Source organism: Rattus norvegicus, chromosome 2 (assembly GCF_021556685.1).
Source record: "Rattus norvegicus strain SHRSP/BbbUtx chromosome 2, alternate assembly SHRSP_T2T, whole genome shotgun sequence".
Taxonomy (NCBI): Eukaryota; Metazoa; Chordata; class Mammalia; order Rodentia; family Muridae; genus Rattus; species Rattus norvegicus.
Window position 1 is genome coordinate 205,856,017 of NC_141535.1, and position 13,886 is coordinate 205,869,902.

At 41.0% G+C, this 13,886-nt stretch overlaps 1 long non-coding RNA gene across 1 annotated transcript; it reads right to left on the reverse strand.

The window, feature by feature from the left end:
* Positions 1–8,362: 8,362 nt before the first annotated feature.
* Positions 8,363–13,571, reverse strand: LOC102548358 (uncharacterized). Its single transcript, XR_015676788.1, has 3 exons — positions 13,467–13,571; positions 12,103–12,220; positions 8,363–9,531 (listed from the first exon to the last, which is right to left on the reverse strand). It is a non-coding gene; the product is annotated as an uncharacterized LOC102548358 (long non-coding RNA).
* Between the last annotated feature and the right edge of the window lie 315 nt (positions 13,572–13,886).

Sequence of the window (13,886 nt, forward strand, 5' to 3'; positions counted from 1 at the left end):
CAGAAATAATAGTTCTTAATGGTTGCGCTATCTTTCCTATCATTCATGTGTTTCTTGTTATTCTTGCTCTGTACGTGTGGAAGGGAGGTGGCTGTGATTCCTCAAGAGTTATCCACCCTGTCTTTGGAGTCTCACAAGGACCTAGGCTTACCTATCAGGCTAGAGTAGAGAGCCAATAAGCCCCAAGCATCCTCCTGTCTCCACCTCCCCAACACTGGGATTAAAAACCCACATCTGAATTTTTATGAAGGTTCTACTGTGCACAGTACGCCCCTTACAGACTGGCTTATCTCTTCAGCCCTGTTTATTACTTTTATATTTTATATTTTACTTTTATATTTTTTTCTGGAACAGAGCTCTTTTTACTTTTGTGAAGCCAACGTTATCAACGGTTTAACTCTGATTTATTCTCAAAATATTCTTAGTATCAGTAATTTGAATTGGGTTTTTGATGATTTTTTTCATCCAAATAGTTAAAATGGTCTGTTCCTGTCTCCCTCCCAGAGTTCAGCCTCTGCTTCTTGGTATCTATGCTCAATGAAGGGATGCAAATGCTCTTTTTACAGCGAAAGTATCCCTCTGCCTAAGACTGTTAAGGGATGTAGAACCTTGGTTATGTTCTCAGATAGTCATGGCTATACTCGGTAACTTTTCCTACAAAATGAAATCAAACAATGTAGCATAGATGTATTAATGAGGGCTCCCTGGAGGAGCAGAACCAGAAGAATGAATCTATATTGCACAGGGGATTTATTAGATTGGCTTACATGGTATGCTGTATGGTGAAGAAGCTGGGGAAAAAGTGCATGAGGCTGGATGCCTAACCAGTCTTGATCTGGCACTGATTGATGGCCTGATGATTCCTGGAGAGCTGATGGTCTTCAGTCTACATCAGAAGGCCAAAGAAGCTGGGTTGTGGCAGCATTGAAGGATGGCTGCAGGAACTAGCAAGATAGGAAGACAGGCGAGCAGAGTTACTTTGCCTTCCTTACTCGGTATATCTGGGCCACCCAGTAAATGGCTGTCCGCCCTGGGGGAGGTTCTTCTCTCTTCAGTTAATTCTGCCTGGAAATACGTTTCCACATCCACCCAGAGGTGTGTCTCCTAGTTGATCTCAGATCTATTCCTGGGAACAATCAAGATTAACCATCATAATAGCTACTGTTCCTAGAACATAAGTATTTTTGAAGAGTCCTGAAGACTATTACAATACTGCACTATTACAGAATTGATGTGAAATTTCCTATCACTTTAAAAATAAACTAGGAAGCATTGTGACAGTGTTGACTGTAAACTTGACAGGATCTGGACTCACCTAGGAGACACGCCTTGAAGTACATCTTTGAGGGCTGATTTATTCTGAGTGTAACTATGAGGAATTAAGTTAATTGAGTTGGAAAGATCCAACCTATCAGTGGGCAGCACCATTCCCTAGGTTTGAGTCCCCAGCGGCATAAAAAAGAGAACAATAGCTCAACACTAGAACACATCAATCCCTGTTTTCTGGTTGGTAATTTGATTTGACCAGCTACTTTAAGGTCTTGCTGCCTTGACTTCCTTAACCACAGAGGACTGTACCATCAAGCTCTGAGCCAAGCAAACCCTTCCTTCCTTTCGTAAGCTGTTTTTGCCAGAGCCCCACAGCAACAGGGAAAATAAAACAAGCATTAAAAGAATATGTTCACTTAAATGTTTAAAAGGCAATGAATATAAAGGATTCAGATTCAGGCCTCAATGTGAGACACGGGATTTCTGTCATGACTTCTCCCTCACTCTTTGGTCCTGTCTTCCATCAGCCTTAAGTTCCCCTGAGCGGAATTGCTCATATATTGAGCTATAGTTAGTCTACTGTCTTACTCATGCTACGCATGCACAGGTTAAATCAACTATGACTCAAAAGTGTTTAGAAAAAAAATTGTATTTCTACTGACCATGTATAGATATCTTAAGTCATCATTCATTAAGCAACATATGATATAAATTTGATTGACATTTATATTAGGTATAATAAGTAACTAGAGCCAACTTTTAAAGTACAAAAGATTTTGTGAACACACTAAAATGCTACATCATTTACATTAGGAATTTGAGCATTTACAGATTTCAATGTCTGTAGGATAGAACTAGTTTCCCCAAAGAGCAAGTGGCAATTGTATTCATTTACATGGCTTTTTCCTATTAGTCAAGAAGCTCTTTGATGGCAAAAAAAAGTTATCTTGATTAAATCTGTAATATATATATATGTATATATATATATATATATCATAAATATTGGTTAAATAAAGAAGTCTTAAGCCAAAAAAGATGACAATCTTTTAACATTGAATATTTATATATTTATTCTTAGGGCAAAACAATATCAGAATTATATATTACAAAATAAATCCTATGTTTGCAGAAAAATGCATTTTAGCAGTCTGAAAACCTAAACTTAGAAGCTTCTTCCTATTGACTCTCCATGTTCCCTTAGCTTCACCTCCTTCCCAGTCCATTTACAAACACACACACACACACACACACACACACACACACACACACACACACACACGCTTCTTTCCTAGGGGAATATTTGACTTAATTGACAGTAGTAGAATAACTTTGACAGAATAAAAGGGAATTAAGATCCTAAGTTCAGATCCTAGCGCTGGCCAATAATCCCCCCATGAGGTGCTTGTGCTCAGCAGTGGGATTTACTGCCCCCGTTTCCCAAGATGATTAAGAGTTGATGCATAATTGACAATGATGTACACTGGAGCATGTTATCAACTCAAGAAAGGGGCTGTGCCTGCATGGTTCTCATTAGCATGAATAGTGGTTAAGCTGCATACACAGGGCATAATGTCCTCTGTGCTCTATGAAGAGGAAGCTTTCATTGCCTAGATTATGAAATATTGATTAATTCATGTGTACTCAGACACCCATCGAAAACCGAAATCATTCAATCTGTCATCTTTCCTGCCTCCACCTAGAAGAAAAATACAATGGCAATCCCAAGGAGACAAAAGGAGCGATGAGGGGCTGGAAATGAGGAGGGAGGGTAAATGCAGAGAAGAAAAGAGGCTGCAAATGAAACCTGACAAACTTACCCTGTAGACGTACACAGCACCCAACCGCAATCACATACACACACCAGCCCCTCTCCTAATTAATGTAGCTTTGCTTTCATGCCAGATATTAGGGAAACATTAATGAGAGAGAAATCTTGTTAATCCATTTCCCACTTCATTAATTATGCATCAATGCCAAGTTTATGTTGGCCTACCATGAGGCAAGCTGCTCCAACAAGGACCAATGCTGCATGTTATGCACAGTTTCTGGACTTTTCTGATTCTCCATGACTGCTTTGAGACTCTGCTAAATGCTTCTTCTGTGTGTTTTTTTGTTCTGTAGTGAGTATTTTGTGATTGGATTATGATATATCCTTTATGCTGACTACAAATGTTTCTAGGTGAATTCTTCATCTCCTTTTCAGGCATATTAAAGATTCTCTTCCGTTAGAGAAGAGGGCAACAAAATGGCTGCTGGTACTGAACACCATTGAATTATACACATAAAAGATGGCGAAATGATATATTTTATGTGATATATATTTATCACAACAAAGGAGGAAAAGGCTTTTAAAAGTAAATCAATTTTTCTACAGGTCTTAAAAGGTTAAATTGTACTAGAATTAAAAAAGTGGGGAAGATGTTTGAAAGTTCGTAGTCTCAAAATGTCTTAAGGTAATGATGGTTCAGAAGGTAAGAGCACTTGCTGGAGAAGCCATGACCAGAGATGGATCCTCAGAACCACTGCTAGAAGGATAGACTGACTGACAGAAGTTTGTTCTGTGATCTCTACAGAAGTGCCATGGTATATGTGTGCCCCATCATACACATTAAGGAGAAGGAGGAAAGGGAAAAGGAGGAGGAGGAGGAGGAGGAGGAGGGAGAGGAAGAGGAGGAGGAGGAGGGAGAGGAAGAGGAGGGAGAGGAAGAGGAGGAAGAGGAGAAGGATGAGGGAGTGGAGAGGAGGAGGAGAAGGAGGAAGAGAAAGAGGAGGAGGAAGGAGAGGAGGGGGAGGAAGAGGAGGAGGAGGAAGAGGAGGAGGGGGAGAGGAAGAGGAGGAAAAGGAGGAAGAGGGGAAGAGGAAGAGGAGGAAGAGGAGGAGGAAGAGGAGGAGGAGAAAGAGGAGGAGGAGGAGGAAGAAGAGGAGGAGGAAGAGGAGGAAGAGGAGGAAGAAGTATTCAATATGTGTGTTTTTTTTAATATACAGAGAAAATATGAGATAAATTTCAGAGCCAGGAACCTTCATTGTGCTCTCTGCATAAACTAAGGGCATTTGAATGGTTTCACCAACATATATTGACTGAACATCAAAAAACGTTTGCCACTGTATTAGTTAATTTAAAGTGTCAATAGTTAATCACAGCTACTCTCCTACCCTGGCATTCTCTGTGCACCTGCCAGATGCTTTATCATTGACTGAATGTTGCCTCTCCCTCTAGCCCAAGACAAGACTAAGAGATTCACCCAAGTTTCACTAGCAAACACAGAAAGATTATTGCTCCCTTTTCCTGCTAAATAGGATCATTTGACTACTCTGAATGAGTCCCACTTTTGCGGAGTCCTCAGAGTCATGAAGCACCTCATACCTCCCACTCTCAGAGGACACAGAGTAAATGTCAATCAATCCGGTAACCTTTTCTCAGCTTTTGTATGAAGAGATTGGGTATTAAAATGTCGCCAGAAGATGTAAACATAATTATCTTCCAAGTGCAAATTGATTTACCATCTGCTTGGTAAGGAATTTTCATTCATTATAAATAAATTATGATTATAAATAAAATTACTTTATTAGTGGTATAGCATTGATCAGACACAAAATTTTGGTGGGTCAATCAAAATGAAATTTGAAATCAGAAAAAAATACAGTAAAGTCTTCAAGAAATATTTTGTTCTTTGTCAAAATTTTTCTCATGGATGATTGCTACTTTTAACTAATAATAAACCATCAATTCACCAATCAGAGCTGCATACAGCTTATTAAATTCTTATAATCATTTCCCTTAAACCTCCTCATTTAAAATCTTTAATTTCATCTAGACTTATTCATTTAACGGTTTGAGATTTTCTGATTTCTCTCTTGCATTTCCCATCACATCCACACTTATCCAATTCCCCTTCTCCAACATTGCTTTGTCTAGGATCGGTCTGGCTGCTGGAACACAGAGGGGAAGGTAGGAGTGTCCGCCGCTCAACTCCTCAAAATATATGGACAAGGGCAAAAGTTCCAAAGGGCTTCTAAAGGTGACACTGCAGAGGGAAATGCCTCTCAGAGTCCAAGTGCTTCTGCAAACAAGGAGATTCAGAGCAGCGGGGAGGACTCTTGCCAGGGAGATCCTTTTGAGAGAACAAGCACGAGGTCCAGATGGGTGTGCTGTGCTTTGGTGTGCTTTCTTACACTGTGTGTGTGCAAATGATCCATCATACGACAAGATCACATTTTGGGAAAGATCATGTCAAATTCCCTTAACAGAGAACAAATTGTATTTATATGAACATCATTCAAGTTCTATAGTATCTTAACAGAACTTTCAGTCAGTAATGTGTATGGGGGTACATATTAGTATTATAGACGTTTTAATATTTTTTTGACCTTTGTACATGTGCATTGTAACATACACATGTTGAGAGAATCAGAGGACCTCACTGGGTGCAGATGTGGCCTTCCACCTCTCTCTGTTGTTTTGCTGCCAGGTCAGGTGGCTCATGAACTTCCTGGGTTTTTGTTTGTTTGTTTGTTTGTTTGTTTGTTGTTTTGTTTTGTTTGTCCTTGCCCTCCATTTCCCATGGAAACCCTGGATCACGGACACTCTTGCTGCAGCATCTGGCTTTTACATGGGCCCCGGGGATTTAAACTCAGATCCTCATACTTGCATGCAAGTACTTCTGTCCACCAAACAATCTCCACAACTCACTATCCATATTTAGCAGATGTTAGGATGGGACCATGGCATCATCAGAGAAAACATCTAGGGCTTGGTGTCCCCGCATCTCGTTAGAGGGAATGGTGAGTCCACCCTAGAGCAGAGGCACCTCTCCAGTCAGAAAAAATCACTCTGCAGATAACTGCCTGTGGTCTGCCTACTCCCTGGGTATCAGACTAGCCTCAGTGACAGGCAGTGACTTCAGCTGAGACAGGCTGGGATGTGCCAGGGTGTGGGGAAACACTGGAATCTCAGCTTCTCGCCGAGGAGTTCCCAGCAGGACTGTGTAGGAAGAGCAAAGTGTCCCTACCTCCTCCCTGAGTCAGCCACCGGTACAGTTCAAAGTATCTTTTGATGAAAGATCACTGAGTGACTCTGTGTCTGTGACAATACAATTTAAAATTTTGGAGCAATTTAAATAATTTAAGAAAAATTTTATTTAAAAAACTGGAAAACTGTGGTAGGGCATTTGCCTAGCATGCATGTGCAACTCATTCCCTGAGTTTAACAACACACACACAAGCATGCACATGCACACACATACACATACACACACATGCATGAACATACATGCACACAAACACATACACACACAAGCACGCACATGCACACATACACATACACACACATGCATGAACATACATGCACACAAACAGATACACAAGCACACACATGCACACACAATACACACACAAGCATGCGCATGCACACATGCATGCACATATACACACAAACACACACACACCATTGCACTTTTCAGTACCATCTCCTTATGCACATGAATAAGACTTCTCAGTATCTACATCAATAAAAATGAAACCTAGGGCTGAGTGTGCCGCGATGTCCTTGCCAGGTAACTGTGAGGCAGAGCCCAGAAGAAACGCCAACACCTATAATCCTAGCACTTGAAAGGCTGGGGCTGGCGGTTTCTAAACTGGAGACCACTGGGACTAAATAGAAAGACTCTTTCAAAATTAAAAAAGCAAAAGTTGTTGACTTCATGGATGGTGAACCTGCCTTCTTCCTGCCCTGAACAATAAATATTCATGGATAGATAGTAGAAATGCAAAATTATAAGTCAAAACAAAAGGGGAAGCCAAAAAGCCTGAATCACCACACAGTTTCTTCATTTATATGCTTTTATAGAAAAATCTATTTCGCCATTTACCCTGAGAGTTGTTAAGCATGTAGATTCTCTTTCTATCAACAATAATGGCAATAGCAACCTATTCCAAAATAAATCTGGGTATCATGATTACAGGAAATTCTTACAATTTCAAGTAGTAATTTATGTAAATATTTTTGTGGAAGAGAAGCATGACAGAATTGTCACACTGTTCAAATATAAGTGCAGAATAAAATTCCATGGGGAAGACAAATGAAAAAAGGGAAGAAATGCAAATTTCTATTGAACAGAGCATTTGCCTTTTAAATTAAACTTAATTTTCTAAATGTGAAATGAGTGATGGGAGCATATTACTGCAGTATTTAGACTATATGTCAGTATAGGAAAAGCGATATAGCCAGTGAGTACTATAACATGAAGGAAATTGCATCTATCACCAAGTTTATGATTAAAATATTTGACAATAGGTTAGGGGTATTGCAAACATTTTCCAATCTCTATGGACTAGATGAGAGTGGGATCGTTTAAAGATCACTATGCAGGCTAAAGGGAGATGATGCAGTAGCCAGCACCCACACGGGTACACTCCACAGAGCCTGAAACCTAACTCCAGGAGATCTAACTCCCTCTTCTGACTCCTTTAGCACCGCACCCCTGTGCGAGTGCACACACACAATTAAAAACAAAAATAAAACCTTTAAAGATCGCTCCTCAGTATGCTATGGAAACACCTCACTGTCTTTATTATTTGTATAAAAAAATGCAGATCTTTGGGGGGCGGGAAATGGCTGTGTTCAATGGAAGAGTGCTTTATATAGTATTCCCTGAGAGGCAGAGCAGTGAGAGGAAGGGAGAACAGTAAAATGATCTCTAAAACTTACAGACAGCATCAAAGACGAGTTGTGAGCAATAGGATCGTGGCAATGATCAGTAAAGCAAGTAAAACCACCTGGAGTATTCGTTCCTTGCTCAAGTTCTCTGCAGTCCTAATTCCCTACTCGAGCTCCATTGGATAGATAGCCTGTCTGTCAATGTCTGTACACATTGGGCATAAATGTGAGAAGAGAACCTGAAGTGACCTTGACCTGAATCCTTGACCCCAAATATAACTCACCTAGCTGATGTGCCATTGACCTCACAGTGTTCCAGGAATTGTTATTAAAGACTAATTAGGAAGTCAGTTACCCTGATGGAGTCGCATAGACCTAAAAAACAAAACAAAACAAAACCGAAAACTTAAAAACAACCTGACGTCATACAGAGGAATACCACCACACCAAACAGGAAGTTTCCATTTATCTTTGAGGCAAATAGACAAGAATTCATCAGGTTGGAAATGGGATTCAATTATCGTGAACACTTAGAGGGCTAAGTATTAAAAATAACTTTGCGCCAACTATGAGAACATGGCGTTCTCTTACTGAAAGGGTGTGGAAGCAAGGATAAAGTCTACACTCATTGTAACTCCCTGGTGTAAAACACCAGGCTGGATTATGGGAAAAGCCCACGCCCTGTGAGTCCCAATCACCCTGCTCTAGAATGAAAAGAAGGAAATGTTGTTTTGAGCATCTTGCCAAGGCTTGGGAAAGTGGAGCAATTGCCGAAAGCAAGATTGCTGTGATCCATCTAGACAAAGGCGTGTATTCTAAATTACTTTTACCACTTAAAAATTGAAACTGGTCGCTCTCTCCAAACTGACAATTAGAGGAAGAACTGTGCGGAGGAGAAGGGCTGACTGAAGGGAAGGGGTCTAACGGGCAACTTTAAGGAATGCATTTTGATTTGTAGACTCTTTTCGAGCAGTACGGTTTGCTTTAGCAAATGCTTTCCCACAACTATGGGCTGGGTCCCTAATGCAGGAAATGTTAAACCTAAGATTGCTTGTCATTTTTTTTAAAAACATTAGTGCTGGAGACTGAAACCCAGGACTACATACATGCTAAGTACATGCTCTAGCAAGCTACAATCTCACCTCTTCACGCTTTAACGTAAAGCAGTGGTTCACAACTGAACTTTGAGCTTATCTGCCCATGTCCACCACCAGCTTTAATACTTCTCAGCTCATAAGCTCGTATTTCATTTTTGATTTTGATGCCCGCCCTACTCCATATTATTGCAGAGCAAATTCAAGAAATGAAATGAGTTTAGCTCTTCATATAAAATAATTGGGGCCTCCTTCATGTTACAACATAGCATTTCCATCTCTAATAATATCTGGTAGGGAAATTCATGTGGCCACATGATTGTGGTCCCTACCACTAACTATCTTTTGATAGGACCCTGTGCCACACCCCATTACCAGCCTCACAGCACTACGAATTATCTCCCAATACCACTTAGAAATAAGCTAGTTTATTGGCCTATTTGTTTAAGTCACACACAAACACATTTCTGCTTTGACTGGATATCTCTTGTGAAGACATTTGCCATTCCAGACCTGTAAGTGAATGAAGAAAGAGAGCGGAGTGTTAGAATTCTTGGCAGAATGTTTCGTTCCTCATCTCCAGCAGTTTCTTTGCTAGAATAAAGAGCTCTCTGGGCTGGTATTGTCTGGAAATTCAGCTCCCCAACAGCTGCTCTGTGATATTGATAGAAAGGCTTTATGATATTGGCATCACCTAGGGATAAAGTCCAGGCCTTCGTGGGCTGGATGTCTTTGCAGTTTGAGAGCTGGCATGCTTGTTGGCAGTGCCCCTGAGAGGCTGAGGCACAAACAAGCCAAGGCTGTGTTCACACAGTTGGAAGTGACAATGCCAGGCCAGAGGCACAGGCCTGAGAAAAATCTGTCTTGGTTCTCCCACTGCACTTCCTGATAAACCAGGACATCGAGTTAGTCGAAATTCACTCTCGTAGAGAGGAAGGAAAAGAAACCTTTATCTCTTCACGTGAGTCAGATCCTTTCCCTAGTTCTCTCAGTGGAAGAGAATGGAAAATAAAAAGAAGAAAGGAATTCCTTCCTGTCTTCCTCTCAGTATACACGAAGCACGCTGATTATGCTAATGGGATTCATGCATTCAGACCGGAGTGTACTCAGCCTCAGGATTGGAAATACCATTCAGAAAGTTTGTGATTGGCATTGATCGGGATGCATTTAATGCAGGCCGAGTTTAACCTTTTATATTTAGGTGAACAGAAATCCCTATTGAACGTATTTGCCACAGTGGTACTGTGTGTGCTCTGTAAGAAAAAAAAAATCTGTTCTGAATAAAATCTCTCTCTCTCTCTCTTTTTCCTGGTTCATAAAATATTTTCTTTGGTAAATTTTGAAAGCAAAATGTTATCATCTGAAGATTTTATATCAGTCTTACGTTTTTAAGCACGCCTGTTGTGGGGCTGAACAAACAGAACACGGAAGATAATGATACTTTTTTTTTTCTTACAGGGGACAATGTTTTCCTAAGCCGTAGTTCAAACATAAAATAAGACAATCTAGTTTTCCACCAGGGAAATTATTATCTGTTTCATATGTACTATATTAATTAGATTAGGCCCAAATCCCTATAGTTTGCATAATTGTATTTAATTTGCCAGAAGGGGTCAGATGTACCATCGGACCTCTTCTGAGAGGTGATGTTATTTAATCGGCAAAAGCGTATCCCAGTCTACAGAGCTGAAAAGCAGTTTTAGAATGAAATGTACAGTTCTCTTTGGAGGCACAAATTCTACAGTTTGAGTAGGAAAAGCCCAAGAGCTGCACCTAATTAAATATGTAGGAGGGCAGAATAGGTAAACGCTTGAGTCAACCTAGTCTAGGATGTATAATTTCCTTAAATGGCTTTTCTCAGTATTTAACTAGCATGTCACTAAATTATAAATGTTCATATACCTAACCTTTTGGCTATTCCTTCTTTCTTATCATGCTTTCTACTTTCAGGGTTAATGTGTTTTTCGTCACAGTAAATAAACTGCTTTCCTTTTCTTCTTCATCCCTTGGAATCACAGGGATGAAAGAATATCCCCCCTATTTTTTTCCTGGTTTGGGAAAACAAAATAATAGCTTCTAATTTAATACCAGTTTTAAAAAACAAGATGGCATGAGACTTCCAGCGGTACTCCGAGTGTTTCCACTGCCGTTTTTGCCCGAAGAATAGCCACTGCTCCTGGAAAGCCCCTACTCTTTCTCAGGACCAGTCCCACACAGTTCCCACCCGTGGGAATTCCTATCCTTTTGTAAAGTCCAGCCTTGGCTCCTTTCTCTTTGTTCCTGAAGTAGCTGCACACCTTGAGCATTGTTTAAACACCGAAAAGGGGAAAGAAAAAGCAAAACCCATCCCAGCATTGCGATTCAAACCGTTTATCAGACTGAGCTCTGTGGAATCCCTTACAAGACCCGGGGGAAGGGGACAGAGGAATTCTGTGCTTCACGCCCCGGGTTTTCAAAGCACCATTATCTATTTGCTTTCTATTGGTTTATTTTTGTTTTGTTTTTAAGAGTTATTGTTGGTCGTGATTACATGTAGGTATGTATGCTTGCGTGGGGTTTTGTGCGTGTGACTACAAGTGCCCAAGGAGGCCAGAGACGTCAGATCCCTTAGAGGTAAAGGTGCAGACAGTTGTGAGCCATCTGATATGGGCGTTAGCAACTAAGATCTTCCAGGTCTTCTGGAAGATCAGCAAGAGCTATGAACCGCTGAGCCTTCTCCCCAGTCTCTGCTTGCTTGCATTTTAATAAGTTTTTCTTTTTACTTTCCGCTGTTTGTTTTGTTTTTTCTGTTTTCTTTTATTTTTGGAGGGAGGAGTGGGTTCTTTACTGAGACAGGTTCACACTACGTAGCCCAGGCTGGATAGAAATATGTGATGATTCTGCCTCAGTTTCTCAGGAATACACTAGTTCTCCTTGACAGGAAAGAAAACCTCTGAAAACCTTGGTGTCACAGGAAAAGGAGCATGGGGAGGTGGGCCAGGGAAAGAGTCCCAGTTATACACTACCTATCCCGACCCCAGCTGTACAGGCTGGGGAGCAAAGTGCAGGACACGGAAGGTTAAACCACTTCTTTCTATTTCTTACCAGGATTGGCCTTCTATTTCCCTGTGAGGATTTAGGGTCTTCATAGCCTTTCTTCTTACCATGGGGCCTGAGTTAAACAAGAAAACTCGGTGGGCTGCCACAATACTTAGCTTCTTTCCTAAGGTTAGACATGGATTAAAAAAAATTGAATGGTAAGCTAAACTGTAAACTGAGAGTTCTGAAAACCAGAGATATGATAAAATCCATTCAGAGATGATTCGAGATTTTCAATGTCAGAATGTTCTGAGGCTTAGTTTGGCTTCGGGCTTCAAAGGAGAGACTCTGAGCTCACATCACAGCTCTGCCACTTACTTGCCACATAGCTACAGGCAAGTCACTTCACCTCATTTTCTTCATCTGATAATTGGTTTAATAACAGGATCCACAGACATCAACCGAGCTAATATACACTTGGAACAATGGGACATAGAAAACCGTGTGTCTTAGAGTGATAATAAAAGGCTTATAGTTGTTGTGATCAACTGCCTTTTACAGTGTATAAAATAGAATTTCGTAATCACTTAGCTGTCAGAGGGAGTTCAGAATCTCCTGGCCAGAACCTCACCACCGCAGGCCACCATTGCCAGTGGAAGTATTTTATTGGATCCCCAGGTTGTAACAACTGGAGTTGAGGCTATTCAACCTTTGGGTCCTGGTGACACAGACAATGGATTGCAGTAAAGAGAGCTCAGAAGCAGGAGATGAGTTAATTTTTCACAACTGTCCCATAGTGCCATCAATGGGACAGTCCTAAGAACAAAAGCTACCCTCAGTGAAGTGTGAGGTAGGCACGCCTGGATGAAATCCAGTCTTCATGGGAGACTGTTTAAAAGTAACTCTGAAGATGACACCTCAGCTCACTGTATGACATAAGTTGGGTCTCCAAGACCCACATGGTAAGAAGAGAACTGATTCCCGCAAGATGTCTTTCTGAGCATCACATATACAAAGTGGTATGCTCCGGCATGGTCTGCACACACGTGCATGCACCCACACTTCAGACTAGGCATAGTTGTGCATATACCTATAATCCTAACACTATGTGGTTAGATCTGCGCCTGGCTGGCCACCAACCTAGCTACAGGCCTTGTGAGAGACCAAGTATCAGAGGAATATAACAGAGAAAGACAGAGTTGGACATTTGGCATCCTCCTCTGGTCTTTGCATGACTGCACATATCCACATGTGCACACACACCATACACACATATACTACACTCACATACATCAATACACACATATTAAAATCAATCAGATAATTAGAAAGCTAGCTTTACCTTTCTGCCAGGCAAGTGACTATTGGTATGTACTATGGGGGTAGGCTCCCCTAGGCTTTGGGACAGATTCTCTAATTGGGCTACATACCTATTTGTGGAGATTCAATTCAATTCTCCAGGGCCATTTGCAACATTCAGTTACCAGACCACGGGGTCAGGAAGCCATCTGTCTGGCTGGTGGAGAGAGGCCAATAGAACTTTGGACAAGAGAAATCTTTACCAACGGACTGAACTTTGTACCATTTCTTCAGTTTGCCTTGGCTAGGCACTGAATACCAGTAAGCAGGCCATTTCTCTATTTATAAAGAAATCAGCTTCAGGAGTAAGGCTTGCAGAAGATCCATACATGAAGCAAATTGTAGCTCACCATTCTTCCTTTACCCAATCCCATGTATTTTGTGACACAGGCAGAAGAACCCTCAAGATATCTATGTCCTAATTTTAAGATATGACTACAGTTATGTGCCTTGAGAGGGGAGAACACTCAGTCCAGATGATCTGCACCATT